The sequence below is a fragment of the Octodon degus genome, unplaced genomic scaffold, assembly GCF_000260255.1.
Source record: "Octodon degus isolate 3935 unplaced genomic scaffold, OctDeg1.0 scaffold00005, whole genome shotgun sequence".
NCBI lineage: Eukaryota > Metazoa > Chordata > Mammalia > Rodentia > Octodontidae > Octodon > Octodon degus.
In genome coordinates, this window is record NW_004524581.1 from 20,472,095 (window position 1) to 20,485,348 (window position 13,254).

The following is a 13,254-nucleotide window of genomic DNA, read 5'->3' on the forward strand; positions in this document are numbered from 1 at the left end:
GGTTGGAGAAGTCTAAGATCATTTTAAACTCTGAAAATGTTTATGTGACACTAGATTTATAGTAATGCAGGCCAATCAGTAGAATCAAGGGCGTGTGTGTGTGTGTGTGTGTGTGTGTGTGTGCAGTGTGGTGTGTTGTTGTTGTTGTGTGTGTGTGTGTGTGTGTGTGTGTGGTGTGGTGTGTTGTGTTGTCTGGGTAAGTGAGGAGAAACGTGCATATGGGTTGCCTCGGTACAATGCTAATCTATTAAGTACCGGTGAGGACTGAAGCGGAGAGGCCTGTTTATGCAGCAATTAGGGAAATGTCGCGGGATGGTCAGGGCTGCTGTCCCAGCTCAGGTGAGTCGCGCCGCACTCTCCCGGCGGCTCCCTATTAGGGTCGCTTGCATAATTCCTTCCCTGCCCCAGGCTCTGCCTTGCCCTGGGAGTGGGGCTCCCTGATCCTCCCCGTCCTCGCTCTTCAGAACCGAGCGGCTGCCGGTTCACTTTCTCCGGCACAGATCTTCCCGGATTGCTTTGCCTCGGTCCCAGCCGCCCCGTGTCGCCACCGGCTGTTACAGAGTCACCGTCGCCCAGCGAGTGCTCCGCGGGTCTGGGGCTCCACATCTCGGCGCACAGTGCGTTCTTCCTTCGGGTAGGTGCCCGGGTCCCTGCCGCTCCCACTCCGACCCCGACCCCGACCCCGACCCTGGGAAGCACGATGGGGCTCGGTCTGGTTGAAGCGATAAGCAGCGTTGGAGGAGCGCGGGAGGGGGCTGGGGGGGCGGTGTCTCCACTGTGGGCTCCACTGCTCGCGGCCTCCGAGCCGCTGCGTCCCAGCTCTCCAGGGCTGGAGGGTGGTACGGCCACTGCAGACCCCGGGAGAGCTAAAAGGGGACACATCCAGGACCCTCGGACTCCGCCCAGGCCCTGCTGGACCCCCGGGATCCCCAGGTGAAGGCACAGCTGACCCATGCGAGAGTCGGTGGCGGTGGCGGTAATGGTGATGGTGACGCAGCCGCGCGCTAGGTCTGGGGTCCTGGGGCCACGGGTGGGGTCTGGCGCGGAGGTCCTGTGTGAAGTCTCGGGCCACCCTACAGGGGGCGCCGCTTTCCAGAGCCCTCGCCTCGCCTTGCCATTCTAGGCCGGTCTCGCGTCCCCCTGGTGGCTGCAGGTGCAGGGACCCGGGTAGGCTCAGATCGCAGGGTGGGGAGCGCACTTGGGGATTCCGCCTCTGGCTTCCGCTAGCAATCATGGTTTGGGACCTAAAAATTACCCGGGCTGGACGCGGACGGTGGGCGCTGCACGGTTACGGGGTCCCGGGTGCCTCGTACTCCAGAGGCCTACCAAGGTGTCTGGGTTTTATTCCAGTTTGGGATTAACTCCGGGTAAAACAGTGGTGGCTGCCTTTCCAGTCCTCATTGATGCAGCAGAGTGTGGCTCGCATCCATTCCTGCAACTTGCAGGGAGAGCACGGGGCCAAGGGTGTCTAATGAGCCCACCGCTGGGCTAGAGGTGTTTATCCTGTTTTAGTGGGCAAACTTTCTGGGTTACTCTGCGTTAAAGAGCCCTCCATCTCTCAGGCGTGGAAATGAAAGGATGTGACAACCATTGGCTCCAACTTCGTCCCTCTCCAGCAAGGACGGCATTTGGGCAGACTGAGGCATTAGGAAAGTGGGACATTGGTACTGTGTGGCCCAACTTTCACACCTGCACCACCCTCAGTGACACTGACTTTGAAACGCGGGGCAGATGTGGCACAAGCACAGGGTGACACTCACCGGCCCCCCACATCTGGGGGCACAGGGAAGATAGATGGGCACTGGAAAGCTGAAGGCTGGGAAGCAGGTGGCTGCTGACTGGGGCAGGCAGGGAGTGGATATTTGGCTGACTTCTGCGCAGCCATTGATCTCGTTAGCCTCCGAGCTATTCTCTTAAGTGCAATCAGCCTTTGAGTTCAATTCATCTAAACTGTGAGCTGCCCTTTGCTTTCCAATGGGCTGTAAATCGAACAAGCAGTTATTGAACAACTATTGCCTGAGGCCAGGCCTAGGATTGTTCTGAAATAAAGGGCCGGGGATTTCAAAAGCACTGCAAGTTCCTGTAATGCAAGGGTCCCACAGAGCCTGGGAGCGTGAGGCCCTTTCCCAGCGAGGAGCACTGAATAGACCAAGTGGGGACTGGGGCCCTCTCACCTGCAAGTCTCCATCACTTGCTTTTGGGAATCACTTGCACCACTGTGCGTCCATAGCCATGCCTGGTGCGGGTGGCATTTTCTACAGGACCAACTCCGACCTCAGGGAGGTCCCATTTTCCTCTGCCGTTTTCTTTCTGTGCCATCCACTCAACTGATGCCATCCCCTGTGTGCTGTGTAAGCCCCTGCCAGGGCTCGAAAGAAGAGGCCTTTGTTGCCCAGAAACCAGACTAGCAGAAGGGAGGGATGGGGGATAGGTGATAGTGACTCTGCATGGTGAGCATGCAGTGCAGATAAGAACAAGTCGGGCGGGGGAGACAGCGCAGCAGTCTAGGCACCTGACTGGCAAGCACAAGGACCTGGGTTCGATCCGCGGTATTGCGTGCCATGCTGGCCTCTGTGTAGCGCAAGCCACAGAAACCAGGAGTGGTGGTGCATGCCTGTAATCCCAGCACTGGGGAGGCTGAGACAGGAGAACCACTGTGAGTCTGAGCTGTGTACTGAGACCCTGTACAAAAAAAAGAAGAAAAAAAAAAAAGAACAAGTGGTGGGATCCCAGGGAAGGTGGGGTGACAAGGGATTAGGAAGAGTCTGCAGGAGGCTCTGGTTCTGACTGGATCTTAAGGAGTGGTCAGAGGGCTCCAGAGCAGACACTGGGTGTCCTGTGTGCACAGGACATCTAGGGGTCTGAGGTGCAGGTGTCAGGGAGCTGGAGGAGGTTGCAGTCAGCCTGGGGCAGCCTCCGTCCTGGAAGCGAAAACCTGCAGACCTTATGGGAGAATGATTTACTCTAATGTATAGTTTGAAAAATGACTCTGTAGGTGGTAAGCTCGGATTAGAGTGGGGCAGGCAAGGAAAGAGACACAGCAAACAGGGAGAGAAATCTGCAGAGACCTGTGCAGAGGAGGAATCTGGGCTACTTGGTCACTGGGTGGGCAGAGGGCTGGGGAGAGGAGCTTAGGTACTGAGGAGGATGCTCGGGCTTTTAGCTGAATTAGATCGTTAAAGAGAAAGAGCAAGTCTGAGAAAGGCAGGGAATTTTAATTTTGAACGACTACATGAAATTGCTCAGGAGGCACTTGTGTTTCTACCTACCTGGTGCTAACCTTTGGCTGAGCTTCCTTATCTGTGGCATTTGGAGAAGGAGAAGGTGAACCAGGGAACAGGAAGCTGTTCCTGCGTTGATCTCCAAGAGTGAATGTATTAACGCGATCATTCCCGCTGCCTCTCCTGGCCATGTGTGAATAATGATAATAATGTCTGACATTCACTCAACTCTTCCTGTGAGTGGAGCACATGGAAGTTAGGCTTGTCTAGAGACTGTCGCCCGGGCCCTGCTGCTGACCTGTGGCAGGCACTGCTGTCATTCTCAGGTAACTGAAAAGGAAATCTGGGGATGAAAAGGTGCTTGTGTGGGTCACTCCATTAGGAAGAGGCGCTTTAACTCGGGGTGGGAGCCCGATCTGAACAACACTCTGAATTGCCAATGTGACTTCCCCAGTTACATTACAATCACTCCTACTTGGTCTGAAATGAGTTCTGTCCTTATGTTTGGGTATTTGGGACTGATGCCATACGAACTGGGACTGAGTCAGGTGGCCTGATATTCTGTAGCTTTAAAAAAAATTATTTATTTATTGTTTGTTGGTATAGGGTCTCGCTACACAGCTTGGACTTACAGTAATCCTCCTGTCTCAGCCTCCCCAAAGCTGGGATTACAGGTGTGCGTCACCATGCCTGGTTTTGGTGGCTGTCTCGGCACATGGGGCCGGCACAGCATGCGGTACCGGGGATCAAACCTGGGAGCTTACACTTGCCTGGCAGGCACTTTGACCACTGAGCTATTTCCCCGGCCATATTCTGTAGCTTTTGTAAGCTTGCATCCTAGTTCAGGCTCTGGTAATGTTAAATCTGTCTCACCCTGGACAGGACGTCAGCTCGATGCTGTCTAAGGACCCTCTGCATCTTGAAATCTCACCACCCTATTAAAATTCTCCTAGACCCTTTGGTTTGACTTAAGATGATGCCGGCCTTGCTGTTTTTATAATAAGATACTAAGGGGAGGATTAACTCAAATAGTGGCTTGTTTTTAACAGCTTCTGTGAATGGGCACAGAATACAGACAGGGGGGCAGTGCCTGGTGTTGGGGCCTGCCTGGGCCTAGCACAGGGAAATCTTTGAAGTCACTGACCACATTCTTTATCTTAGAATGTGCTACTTGAACTGAGAGCATTTCCTCAGGGCTGAAAAACTGGACAATGAATATACATGTCATAAAGTTGATGGTGAGGGTCAGAACAGAAAATACAGACCAGATATTGTTTACAAATTGGCCTCACTGACCATACCTAGAAAATGGGGCTCCCCATCCTTTGTCCCCAGGGTAGCAGACACAGAGGAAGAGAAGGTACAGTATTTCTGAAGCCAAACTTTCCCACTGGGAAGGCTCCATAAGAACCATTCTTTGATTAAGTGTCATCTGCCCATCTTAGAAAAATGACATGGGGACTATAGAAGGAGACAACACATGGCATGCCTTTCCAATGTGAATCTCTCAAATACTCATTAAAATATTGCCCTCTTATATGTAAGGAGCATTTTACCCAGCTGAGTTTTGGATTCTTCTTTTTCTAGACTGCGTAAGGAAAACAAGTTGTTGTAAAGAAACATTACTGCCTACGGTTGAGAATTCACTTATTGTGGTGTAGACTGGAAGGGGTGAAGTAGCTCCCTGCTCGGTATGCACCCGTGTGCACATTTTGCATTGCTACCATCCTGAGGCCTTTCCCGCCTCTGACTGTAGAATGCTGTCCTTGTGTTCCCAAACGCGAAGTGTCACGCACTGTAGGCTAAGCTAATTCATCCAGTTGAGGAGCGAAAGAGTATCAAGCTTGACTGAAACTGCTTTTGGAACATAACCAGTAATAGGACTAGGGATGGCACTTTTTAGAAGTTAAGGAATGCTTCCCAAAATAGCTCCAATTTCCTGCAATTCAGAACGGTCCCAGAAATATGTCATGGAGAAAGAAGGGGCTTCATGGTCATATCTGATCTTCCCAAGCTCAGCAGACAATGAAACAAGGAAAGAAAAACAGGGTCCCCAAGCTTTGCAAAAAGAATAATAAGTAAATAAATAAATAAAAAGCACACACACATAAGAGCACACTTTCCTGATTATTTTTGGACAAAAGAATTATGTAGTTTTTGAGCTCCATGTAGCTTGTGTCACTCTTGCCTTCGTTCTTGGTGAGAATAGCTACTTCATGAGTTCATGTGACAGTTGGGCCTGCTGCAAAGCCTTATAAATATCCTGGGGCCATGGGCCATGCCTTGAACTTCTCGTACCCTGTTGGGACGCAGCGTAAAAAGCATGAAGTTGGCAGGAAAGGCTGGGATTCCAGTCTCGGGGCTGTCACTTCCCAGCTATGTGACCTTGAGCTTCCCATCAACCTCATAAGTCATAGGAGCTGGCATTTGTCACATGCGGCCTCTGTGCCAGACGCTTTGCTCAGCACACTATATATGTTGTCTCATTTAATCCTTACCACAACTCCTGGGTGGGGTATTATTGTCACTTCACAGAAGAGCACACACTGAGGCTGGGGGTTCTGTGAGTGACAGTTTTCCATGTGATTTGGAAGCATCTGGGAGTACAGGGAAGCCCCCTTGGATAGGAAATGCCTTTCTGTGGTACACTGAGAAAACCATGTGTCCTCATCCTGTACTTTGACATAAATAAATAAAAAAACAAAAAACAAAAAACAAAAAAAAAAACAAAAAAACACTCCTCTTCTGAGAGGGTCACTTATTTAGTTGTCCGTACCAAGGGTGGGCTGGACTCAGCCAGCAGGAGGTTGATGGGACCATGACACAGATCCAGCCGGACATGGGAAAAGTGAGAGGCGTGAAGAGAAGTCGGGGCTGGCTGGGCAGGGAATCCATACATACAGGGAAGGCCGAGGGTCCAAACCAACGTCAGGGAAGGAAGGGCCTGGTGTAAGGGATGAACAGAGAAACTGTCACCAGGGTTCACGTCAGTTGAGTAACAGAGAGGACACAGGGTTTACTCTGGGAGTGGGGCACAGTCCCCCAGTGCCCACTCAGCAGGACAACAGGGAATCTAACCTTTTTCTCCCCAGATCTCTTTTTCTTGACAAGTGCTCACCCCATAAAAATATTACAAAACACAAGAAAGTTATATATAAAAAATTTAAATCACACATATCACTGAGCAAATGAGTATATCACTGACCATGCTATGTATTTCTTTTCAGTCCTTTTGTACGTGTATTTTTATGCAATTGAGATGAAGACATAGAATATTATGTCTTGTATATTTCACCAAACATCTTCAATACCTTTCATGTCAGGTTGATGATTTTCAGAACTATTTCAATAGCTGTGTTGTTTTCCCATTTATAATTCACCGAAATTCATGGACCTTTACCCCTCCTGTTGAGCTTTAGATGGTTCACAGTTGCCTAAAACATCCTACATAACACTTTTTTTTTTTTTAATGTATTTGGTTGTTGTTGGGTCTCACTACGCAGCTCAGACTCCTGGTGATCCTCCTGTTTTCAGCTTTACCAGCGCTGGGGTTACAGGCGTGTGCCACCACACCCAGACTCGATCACAGGCTCAGCACACCCCAGGGATGGGGCTGGTGTGGCATGCAGGGCTAGGGATCAAACCCTGGTCCCTATTGTCAAAGCAGATGCTTAGTCTGCTGCGCTATCTCGCTGGCCCTGCCATGTAACACTTTAATGAACATCTTTGAGCATAATGTTTTCCCATACTTTAAGTTGTTTTCTTCAGATAGATTCTTAGAAATGGAAATATGGCTCAAGTAGATGGCTTCCTTAAAGGCTTTCGTACATACCAGCTTTGTTTTTAATTGCTTTTCCGGGAGGTTGCAGTAATCAGCATTCCCACACACAGCGCCTGGTGCTCAGGAACTAAACTCTTGTCTACTGGATGCACTGTGCTCTTTCTGGTGAAGGTCAGTGATAGAGGGTGTCTTGCTTCCCGTTAGCACCCCCAGCCTAGAAATATTCATGCCTCACTCATTAGGGAGGTTGGACTTTGGGGACCTGAGGTTGGGCGGGCGGGGTGTCCCTTAGACTTAACCAAGTGAGTGTCTTCATGAAACAGGTCTCAGTGGACAACCTTCTCTCTTGACAGTAGACAGTGGTCTCTGAGGTTGACAAGAACTGGCTGGTGGGGGAAGCGAGCTCTGCTTAAGCGTAGTCTGATGTACTCTGCTTCTTTTGGCCTCTCAGTTCAGCAAAAGGGTGTTCAGACCCTGGAATGTGAGCATGGGTGTGGACCAGTGTTCATACAGTTGTGCTGGTGGGCAGTTGGACAAGCTTCTCTTCCTGTTGGGGTCCTTTGCCAGAGCATTCTCCGCACACCCCCTTTCTAGCCTTTCCCGGAAGTGACACCATACAAGGCACACAGGTGGGATAAATAAGGAGAATAACCAGTTAGAATTTTCTGAAAACTACCTCACTGTAGAATATTAATTCGATGATTAATCAGATTGCTTTTCCTAAAGAAAATGTCCTACTCACTGATATGCCACCATATCAATTGTTTTGACTGCACTGACCAATGTATTGAGGTAAAACAGAACACATGAATTATTTCCCTCTATAAAATTGTCTGAAAGCCTAAATTAATATATTTTTTTTTTTACTTCTGTAACTAATAAAGCTGAAAACCCAGTAAATACTATCAGGCAAAGAGAAATCAGTACCCATTTTTTTCTCTTTGGGTGCTTAAGAATTTGTCAAGAAAGAAGTTATTTGATTACAAATATTGGCACATAAATTTTGTAATAGGAAGTGGTAAATTTGGATAAATTAATGCACAGTTCAAACAAAATTTTACTTGCTCAAGAAAAATCTCTGAGCCTTGACAAGTGAAACCAAAGTACATTCATGAATATGCTAATTTTTTCCTTTTGTGGGCATTAATGATATCCACTTGATCTTGTTATGATGTGTAAACAATATTTATAAAAGTAAAGGTTAAGTGTCTCTGGAAGAAGACAGTCATCAACTGGCATTTCACAAAAGTATTTCTTTTGTCTACTATATTTTCATATTTCTTTATCTCTTGGTGATTTCTGTTCCATACACTGCTGTTGTTTACCATTAAAATTAAAAATTTGACAAGCTGTCACTTAAGGGAAATTCTGGGTTGGAATCTTTGGCTCAGTCCAGGGCTTGCTTACCTTCTGACCTGCATCTATAGGCCAGCACACAGACACTGAGAATTTTCTCCTCACACCCTGGATAGTTTTGGCTTTAGAGACCTTATGGGTAGGGAAAGGGATGCTTTTCCAGCCTTCTATGGCCACAGTGGGAAGCCCCTAATCTTTTACTCTGGAATCTTGCCCAGTTCCACCTATGGGCAGAAGGGTGGATTGGGAAAGGTCAGGCCCAAGAGGGGTGAGAGGGAGAGGAACCTGCTCTGCCCCTGTGCCTCCCATCATTACTTGCTTCAGCCTGTGTGAACACTGCTCAGAAGACGACAGTGAAGCCTGGGCACACCAGAATGCAGAGGGCCCTCATGGGCTCTGTGCCTTCCAGTGAGTCGATAACTTGGATAGGTCATGGGTCAATGCAAAGTTCCCAGTGGGTATCAGGGAGGGGTTCTGCTGGCCTGGCTTTCTGCTTCTTTAACCTTTTTCTGTTCACCTGGACAGCTCCCATAAAGCCACCATGGGGAGCACTGAAGAGAAGGCATGTGACAATTCAGAGAAAGGCCTTCAGGGCCTCCAAATGTGGAAAGTGAAAAACATGGTGGCTCCTCCCGACATTGCCTGTTTTACTCTTTAACATCACACTCCTAAGTGTGACTCCATTTATCCCAAAGGCTTCAGTCTTGAGTGATGGGTCCCAGCCCCAGGCCATGCTCACCGTCTTGCTTCTGGCCCTGCTTCCAGCCCTTACCTTAGTCCGTCACTGTGATGGCCTCACTGTCCCTCCCTGCTATTGTCTTGCAATTCAAGACAAGGTGTTATGACACAAGGTTTATTTTATCTGACTGGAATAAGAGATGTCTTAATGGATTTTCATGAAAACTGATCCCAGGTAATTTGAGGACAAAATAAATTTCAAGGACATGTCTTATAGAAAAGAAGACCTGAACAGTGATAAAAGTTAGAAACATCAGGGTGTAAGTCCATGTCTTTGGGAGGCTGTTGAGGTGGAGTTTCCAGCTGACCACAAGGGCGCCCCTCCTTATTCACCCCCCCAACTTCGAGCTCTCTCTCCCTCTCTGGCTCTTGCTCTCTTTTTCTGAATGGTTCCATTTCTAGAAGTAGGAACCCCAGATCGTGGCAGAGTGGCCCCTCTAACTCCATTCAGGGACTTTGCCTTTCTCTCCCAGTCACATTTGTCTTTCCACATCCTTATTTCAATGACCCCAATGGTTCAGAAAGTTAAAAGAATGCTGCCTCTCTCCTCTCCCTCCAAAAAGGGTCAACAAAAACATAGACATGCTTCCTCTTTCTATGAGGAAAAGTATTGTATAGATGGCAGAATATTCACAATTAAATTTTAGAAATGATGGTAACAATAACAATAACAATAATAATAATAATAATAAAAATGATCACTTGGGACCAGCTGACTGGTTAATACTTCACCTTGGTTCATTATCTAGACTGGGGAGAGATCATATGTAAGGTTGTTTTGAGCCATTTTTATTATTTTAATTTCAGAAACAAGCAAATCGGTTTTTTTTTTTTTTTTTTTTTTTTTGGATTTTCTCACGCATTCACAAAGTTAAGATGGCTTTTGCTTTGGCATTTTTCCTATTGTGAAATTTTAATGTGGTCTTTGCGGTATCCTAATCATTGCTTATGCAAACTGTTCTTATACCTCCTTCCTCTTTCTCAGATTGCTCATTCCTAAAGACAATGTGCTAACCATGATGACATTTTTCCTGCATCATAGAGTTGCTGGCACTCAGGCCTCCTATTAATCACGGCAAGGCCAACACTACCAAATATGCACACTTCTTTTCCTAATTACAAAGCGACTTTTTATGGCTACTTATTAGAGAACCCCAGAAGATCGGTAATAATAACCGAGACACAGTTTATAAAGATGAGGTATTATTTCTTCAGCCTCCCATTCTAATAAATAATGAGCAACAAGTTGTTTAATTGTAAACGTCCTTGTAAGAAATACACTTAGGAGGAGCTAGAGAGATAGCTCAGTAGAGTAAGTGCTTGCGTGGCAAGTGCAGGGTCCTGCGTTCAATCTCTAGTATGACAAAGTAAATAAATAAATAAATAAGAAATAAACTAGGGAGAAATTGTATCCAGTTTGTAGATACAGTTTATAGAAATGCTAGATATACTAATAATCAGAATAAGAACTGTTTTATCAGTGAGAGCCATTTAGAACACAAATAAATGTGTATAACATGTTGGCGTGACGCTGTCTCATCTCTCCTGCAGTTCCTGTCCTCTTCCTGTTCCATCCCTCTGGAGTTCCTCCCCTGGTAGCCCTTGTTGAGCCCATGCTCACAGCACACACACAGCCTCACATCTGCATATCCCGTGTTCATGCACTCGTTGACCTCTGCTGCCCACATGTGCTGTGATGGCCATGTGTATGAACCATCATGCCACAGTGAAATCCGAGTCCAGTAGGTAGCAACCTGCGACCTCTCCAGGACATTAAGTAGCCTGGGTGGACAACCTGGCCAACCCTTCCCTAGCCCCTGCAACCTGCTCTGTGATGAGTATGGTATCTTGCCTCTGGGGAGCACGCACTCAGAAAGACAAAGTGGTGGCCCACTGTTTCCATTCTAGATAATTCACAAGCACAAACTTGAAGACATCAACACCTTCAAATATCTGTAGAGTTTTTGTGCTCCTTGCACAATTACACACAAAAATAACTAACTGAAGGGGATGGGGAGATAGCTCCACAGTCTAAGCACCTGCCCGGCGAGCTCAAGGACCCGGGTTTGATCCCTGGTGCTGAATACTGTGCTGGACCTGGAACCCCAGGCACCCTGTGCAGGCCACCAAAATTGGGTGTGGTGGCGCATGCCTGCAATCCCAGCGCTGGGGAGGCTGAGACAGAAGGATCACTATGGGTCCAAGCTGCATAGTGAGATCCTGCACCAAATAAATAAATAAATAAATAAATAAATAAATAAATAAATAAATGCTTTTTAAAAAAGAGTAACTGCACACCGCATGTTTGCTCCCTTCCCTTTGTGAGTGTGATTGGCCTCTGCTTTCTGGAGCGTGACCTCGCACCACCTCCCCGTTGCCTAACAAGGCTCCAAGTGTGCACAATATCAGCCGCTCAACTCCCTGCAGGCAGATAGGGTAAAAGCTTCTTCTGTCTCAGACGCAGGTCATTTTGAAGTGCTTCTGCTTTAGTAAGGACCTGGCTGTGGACTCTGGATAGAAGGCAAATTAGCGGGCATAATCATGGGCATTGATTGGACACCCGCGAAGCCCAGGCACCGCACTAAAGACTTCTCCACATGTGTTGTGAGCGGAGCCTCTCAGTAGCCCTGGGAGTCCATTCTATTTTTATCCTCATGTTATTTAGATGAGGAGGCTGGGCTCAGGGAGGTCGGCGGAATTTGCAGGTAAGGGGTGGGCGGGTCCAGGACTCGCTGTGGGTCTCTTGGTCTCCAAGCAACTGCTTCTTGTCCAAGTGGGATGTCGAGGCATTCATAGGGAGCGAGGAAGGGTTTCTATAGGGTACCTTGGAAATTGTGGGTTTTTAAAACTTCATTTGGGAGCTGGTGAGCTAGCTTAGTGGTCTAAAGCACCTGCTTACTCAAGCTTAGGCAAAGCTCAGGGATGGCCCCAGCCCCGGGGCTTCTCCCTTTGGCCTCCCCCCCCAAAACAAACAAACAAACAAAAAAAAAAAACAAAAAAAAACACCTCCATTAGGAGGCTGGCGACATAGTAGAGTGGCACAGCACCTGCCTGGCAAGTGCAAGATCCTGAGTTTGATTCCCAGTACCAGGAAATAGCATGAAAACATCATTTGTCACCTAAAAATAATAGCAACATATTTTGCTCTTATAGTGAAGAATACAGCCACATAATCCTGATGCCTGAATTTGTAGGGGTTGTTGTTTTATTTTCTTATAATCAAGTTGGTGCTGACGTCTGCTAGCTGCTGTGGATTCTCAGGAGTGTGCTGTCGACTCACACAGAAAAGGCTGTGACCATGCGACGTGTCCCAGAAATGCTTGTTTTGTTTGCTAGCAGCAAGGATGCACAGGAGAAGGGTCTCACTGGAGACAGAGCAGGCAGGGGAGCATTCTGCTTTAATCTGCGTTATACTGCGAATGAAGGATAACTTTCAGCAAAATGTCAGCAAGTGAATATTCAATCAGTGTTGCTTATTTGAATTGAATTGGTTTTATAATTTTACTTATACTTGATTAGACCACTCCATTGGAGTTTAATGGTTTTAGAGTCATTCCAAGAACTTAAGCACTGAAGTCAAAACTGGGAGAGGAAGCAGGACAGTGTTTTTCCCTAAGTGGTCTGTACATTGTTTAAGCTTGGGTTCTGTGTGCTAAATTTCTCTGTATGATCTACTGAAAACCTTCCACTCAAAAGCTCTGCTACCCACTAGGGGGCTCGGCCAGCCCACCGTAGGTCTTTCTAGACTAAGGTGTTGAAATCTCCTTTCGCGCTCTGAGTGCGACCTGGGAAGGAGCGAGTATGACCTTGGGGAGACCTCTCCTTCGCCGCGATTCTCCCATGCATCTCTTACTGGCCCGATCAGCCGAGGTGCTGTGGGATTCTCCATCACTCTTTGTCCTGATTCCAGTGATTGACAGCTATGTTTGCACATCACCATGGCATATAATCATCTCTTCACCTCCAGGAAGATTTGTGGTGCAGCTAGCAAGCTGCACCAGCCCTGCCTAAGCGGGGAAGATGCACTAGGATTTCCAAGGCTTCTGGCTTAAAAGGTCCCTGAGTTTGCTAGACCCAGAGAGCAGATGATCTCTGACAGTGTCTTCAGCACTTGGTGTTGATGACAAATCCCTCACAGGACTGTAAAGCACCAGGACA

General features: G+C 47.6%; 1 protein-coding gene across 3 annotated transcripts in view; it reads left to right on the top strand.

Moving 5' to 3' along the window:
- Positions 1-213: 213 nt before the first annotated feature.
- Positions 214-13,254, top strand: part of Rcan2 (regulator of calcineurin 2) — a 176,637-nt gene continuing 163,596 nt past the window's right edge. Inside the window, exons 1-2 of one of the 3 annotated variants that reach the window (XM_023719318.1) lie at positions 214-339; positions 501-634. The gene's annotated coding sequence lies outside the window, so the exon portion shown is untranslated. Of the gene's footprint in view, positions 340-362; positions 635-796; positions 934-13,254 lie in introns of those variants that run through there. The other 2 variants (XM_004624092.2, XM_023719319.1) reach the window with 2 other exon arrangements.